The sequence below is a fragment of the Nicotiana sylvestris genome, chromosome 3 (genome assembly GCF_000393655.2).
Source record: "Nicotiana sylvestris chromosome 3, ASM39365v2, whole genome shotgun sequence".
Classification (NCBI taxonomy): Eukaryota; Viridiplantae; Streptophyta; class Magnoliopsida; order Solanales; family Solanaceae; genus Nicotiana; species Nicotiana sylvestris.
Window position 1 is genome coordinate 12,367,112 of NC_091059.1, and position 5,787 is coordinate 12,372,898.

Consider the following 5,787-nt stretch of genomic DNA (forward strand, 5'->3'; position numbering starts at 1 on the left):
TTTGTATTCCTTAAATGAGATTAGGAAAATTAGAAGTTGAGAATATATATATATATATATATATATATATATATATATATATATATATATATATATATATATTTACATGGATATTTTAATGAAATAATAGTGTATGTATTGATTTTATATGGTACCAGAATTTATTAATATTTCAATAGTAGTACTTTAGGATGAGGACAAGACTTCTTTCGAGGTTATAAGTATTTATGATATGTCAAACAAGTGATAAGTAAGTGTTATAATGATTAGAGGGTAAACACATCGAAGAAAATGAGGTTGGCCGAAGTTAAACATTTTGAGATAAAAAAATGATCCGAGCTATAATACCCCATACTTATGGAATAGTGACATACAAGGTACCACATGATCATGATAGTAAGGTACATGAAGTATATTAGTATCTAAGTAAATTGTGTGCTAGAAATAATTATGTGAATAATTGATTAATTGTGGGGATAATAATGATATTAAATAGGATTAAATGGATAAAGATGGTTAAGGGGCTGCCACATGGAATTAAGTTAGGCCAAGGGTGGCACCAATGTGCATATGAGTTATAGCACTTGATGTTCTTTGCTTACACGTGAAATGCAAAAATGCAAGCCTTAAACTTTCATGTTATTCTTTGGCAATTTAAGAGATAGAAAGGAGATCGCAATCTTTCCTTCTATTGTTGGGGACTCTCTTACTTTAGAAACATAGCAAAAACATACATACATAATACTCCATGTGTTCAACAACATGAAGTATCCCATGATCATAAGAAATGCTTAGTTCTTATTTAAAGATTTAGAAGGAGCAAAAGTTGTTCTTGGCAAGCTCAAGTAAAAGTGTTTAATAAATTCATCAAGTAAGGTATGTTAAGGCTAATCCTTCCTTCTTTTGGCATGATCCAAGTAACGATACATAAACGTAGTGTTATTCCATAAATGCTTCTACTGTTAGTAGTCAAGAATGTCTACGCTATTCCTTTCTATAAAATGTAATTCAAAGCATGTCTAAGTAAGTGTTTAAATCTCTATTGTCGCATGCGATAAATATGTTACTATTAATAATATAGTGTTACATGCATATTCATTTACCTTCGTGCTATGGCTGGTTGTGCAGTCATGCATATTTATTTACCACCATACTACAGCCGGTTCGGTAGACATGCATATTTATTTACCACCATGCTACCGCCAGTTGGGCAGACATGCATCTTCATTTACAACCAAACTATGTCCGGTCGGGAAGTTACCACCGGTTGAGTAGTTATGTATTATTAATTTGGATAGTTATGCATTTACCATCGACTACGGCCGATCGGCCAGTAACCATAGATCAGTTGGGCAGTCATGCATCACAAGGTATGGATAATAGTCTCAAAGAGAAGTATTATATATACAAGTATAATAAGTATGCATATACATAGATTCAGGTTGATTATTATATGTCTTTAATTAATGTTGACCTATTGTTATGTTTCAGTTCCGCACCCGGTACATTATTCGTACTAACTTCCCTTTTGCTGGGGATGTTGTATTCATGCCTGCAGGTATAGATAATCGGTTTGACGAGATCTCATATAAGACGAGGTTAGCATGTAGCGAAGGATCGGTAAAACTCCCCTCATTCGGAGTGCAGCCGATTCTGTGAGTCATCTTATTAGAGTTTTTCTATAGTTTTATTGGTAGGCCGGTACCCTGTCCTATTTGATATCAAATAATCTTAGAGGCTTTGTAGATAGAGGTTCATATTGTATGTCAGAGTCCTTGACGAACCATATGTATTTATGTTTTAAGAACGATGGTTAATTGATATAGTGTTTGCCCATTTATAGTTATACATTACGAATTATGGTCATGTTGGCACATAATAGTTAGAAGAAGAAAAAAAGTTACGAAGTATTTCGCTTGGGCCAGTACGGCACCGGGTGCCAGCCACGCCTCCCCAGATTTGGGGCGTGACAAAGTGGTATCAAAGCTAGTCGTGTCCTAGGGAGTCTACAAAGTTGTACCTAGTAGAGTCTCACTTATGGATGTGTTGCGCATCTCATTTATAATTGAGAGGCTATAGGACATTTATGAAATGTTACCCTATTTTATTTCCAGATCGTACCATAGATCTATGTTGTAAGAAGTCAGTATGAAACTTTCATCAGATATTTTATGCAACAGAGGTACAGGTATCATAGTAGAGCTTTAAGGTGTGGATGTAATTTCCACCTATGTAGAAAGGAGGTTATAAAAGCGACAGAAGATACGATGCAAGATTGAAATATAAGTAAGGTAAAAGTGAAGAAGATACAAGATACTCAAGTACAAAAAATTGTGAATAGTCGAGATTTCAAATAGAGATTGGGTTTAAGTTTAGTTTACAAAGGAGACCCTAGCAAAAGTTTTGTAAATCTCAAAGAGTTAACATTCGAGGACGAATGTTTCTAAAAGGGGGAAGGATGTTACATCCCATACTTTAATATTAGGACGAGTCGTAGTAATCCATATGAGCTTGAAGGGAATAAGACCATTCATGAGGGTATAGAGGATTTGTGACTATGTTATTGTAAGACCCCATAAGTTTTACAAAATTGATACGTTATATACATTTGATATGGTATTTTGAGTGGAACATTTTTGTAAAAAGTTTGAAAAACATGATTTTATATAGTTATTAATATTACTGCTTCCGAATATGCTTTAACTTATACGCATAATATGATAAAGTTTATGAGATTTCCTTTATTGTAAAGATAGAAATTATTTTCTCACAAGAGAAGAAGGTTATCTTTTTACCATTTTAAGAATTAAGCGTACGAAAATTTGTAGTTTTTATATGAGATTAGGAAAATTAGAAGTTGAGAAAATATATGTATTTTTATATAGATGTTTTAATGAAATAATAGTGTATGTATTGATTATATATGGTACCATAATTTATTAATATTATAATATTTTAATAGTAGTATTGTAGGATGAGGAAAGACTATTTTCGATGTTATGAGTATTTATGATATGTCAAACAAGTGATAAGTAAGTTTTATAAAGGTCAGAGGGTAAACGAATTGAAAAAATAAGGTTGGTCGAAGTTTGACATTTTGAGATAAATAAACGATCCGAGCTATAATACCTCTTATTTGTGGACTAATTCCATACAAGGTACCATGTGATCATATTAGTAAGGTATATGAAGTATATTAGTATCTAAGTAAATTGTGTGCCAGAAATAATTATGTGAATAATTGATTAATTATGGGGATAATTATGGTATAAAATAGGATTAAGTGGATAAGGATGGTTAAGGGGTTGCCACATGGTATTAAGTTAGGCCAAGGGTGGCACCAATGTGCACATGAGTCATAGCACTTGATGTGCTTTGCTTACACATGATATGCAAGCCTTAAGCTTTCATATTATTCTTTGGCAATTTACGAGATAGAACGGAGATTTCATTCTTTCCTTCTATTGTTGGGGACTCTCTTACTTTAGAAACATAGCAAAAACATACATACATAATACTCCATATGTTCAACAACATAAAGTATGTCCTGATCATAAGAAGTGCTTAGTTCTCGTTCAAAGATTTAGAAGGAGCAAAAGTTGTTCTTGGCAACCCAAAGTAAAAGAGTTTGATAAATTCGTCAAGTAAGGTATGTTAAGGCTAATCCTTACTTCTTTTGGCATGACCCAAGTAACGTTACATAAACGTAATGCCATTTCATAAATGGTTCTACTCTTCGTAGTTGAGGATGTCTACGCTAGTTCTCTGTTTCTGCATTGAGTTTTGAGATTTACAACTGTACCGGTTGGTTTATTTGGGATTTCTTCCCAATACATCGGAAAAGTTTCATTGCTCAAGGTCCAGTTCTTTCTTTCGTCTACTACTATATTTCATTTCTCTATGATTCATATATTTTAGATCCCCATTGCTTATGCTTTACTTCTTCACTTCTCATGAATGTTTGGTTCTTGATTCTTGATATCATGAGTGTCCATAGATTTTATGAGACATGGGTACTAATATTTTTTAATAGTAGAAAGTGTAAAGGTTTTCCAAGGAATTTTACAAGTAGACCGAATTTTTCTAGCCGACGAACAATGAAATATGTTAGATTTGAGTTTATGGGAAATTGCCCTGTTTTGTTTGATGTATTTTGCTTAAAACATTTTGGATAGAGTTTTGTTAATCTTTTTAGTTAAGTTACGTGTTAGATACCATTGTTAGGTTAGTGTATTATTTCGTTTTATTTCTATTGATTGAGTTTTTTTTTAATGCAAATGAATTTTAATTTTGAGAATGAATTCAAATTAATCATGCAAGGTAGTAATTGTGGAAAGAATTTCGGATTTAAAATAGTGTTCGATGTAACTTGCTTTAAGCGTAATTAATACTAAATCATCACGACTACGGGTACAGTTCCAGTAACGTAGTTGTAATACCTAATTTCAAATTAGTTTTAAATATGAATATCCGTAGTTCACTTAGTTGAATGCCTTCTCCTTTAATAAAAATTGAGGGGTGTCATACAATCATCTAGTCTATGGCCCTCATATCGATATCTTAATTAGTTTAGAACATGCCTCTCGTAGTTTGTTTTAGGTGCGTTAATTAAATAAATTGTCATAGCTACAGGTACGGTTCTCGTGACGTAGTTGTGACGCTTAATCTAAAATTCGGGGATACATTTATTTAACCCGGCCACAATTTAATTTTGTTAATAAAATAAACATGTTGTAGATCGTGGGTACGGTTCTCGTGATATAATCTGCAATGTATAATCAAATAATTAGTTGTATGACAATCGTGGATTATTAAAAGCGGTTAAAAAGGAATCAAAATGCACATAGGTTTCAAAGATGTTTTAAAATCAAATAAATAAGCCAATAATAATAGTTGAGCGACTGTGCTAAAACCACGAAATCCAGAAATGCATAACACCTTCTCTTGGGTTAACAAAATTCCTTACCCGGATTTTTGTGTTCGTAGACTGTAAAACAGAGTCAATCTTTCCTCGATTCGGGATTTAAACAGGTGACTTGGGACACCATAAATTATCCCAGGTGGCGACTCTGAATTTAATATAAATAATTCTGTTTCGGTCATTGTCACTTTAATTGTAAAAACTCCCTTATACCCCTTCCTAGGGTAGGAAAAAGGAGGTGTGATAGCTCTTGAGACTCTGCTGGGGACATCAACCCAGAATCTCTGGTTCAGGGTTCAAGAATTCGAGCTTAGAATAATTGTTATATTTGACTTTATTTATTATCTGATTTTATTACATGTTTGGGCCTAATGGGCTAAATGCCACTTTTTACCGCTTTGATATTATTTGAACTGTGTATAAACTGCTACAAAACCCCTCTCTTCTCATCTTCGGGGAAGTGCACGTTGGCGTTGTCACACCTCCTTTTTCGTCCCCGCAAGGGGTGAAGGAGTTTTTCCAATTAAAGGACAATCAAAACGGGATTTATTTATTTATTGCAGAGTCGCCACTTGAGAGATTTAGGGTGTCTCAAGTCACCAATTTAATCCCGAATCGAGGAAAAGAATGACTCTGTATTACAGTCCACGAACCAGAAATTCGAATAAGGAATTCTGTTAACTCGGGAGAAGGTTTTAGGCATTTCCGAGTTTCGTGGTTCTAGCACGGTCTCTCAACTGTCATATTCGGCTTGTTTATCTGATTTTATATAATTATGAGCTCATGTGCAAATTTTAACTCTTTACCGCTTTTATTATTATATTTTAAAAGAATATGAACATCGTTTAAAAACATGTCTTTGGATT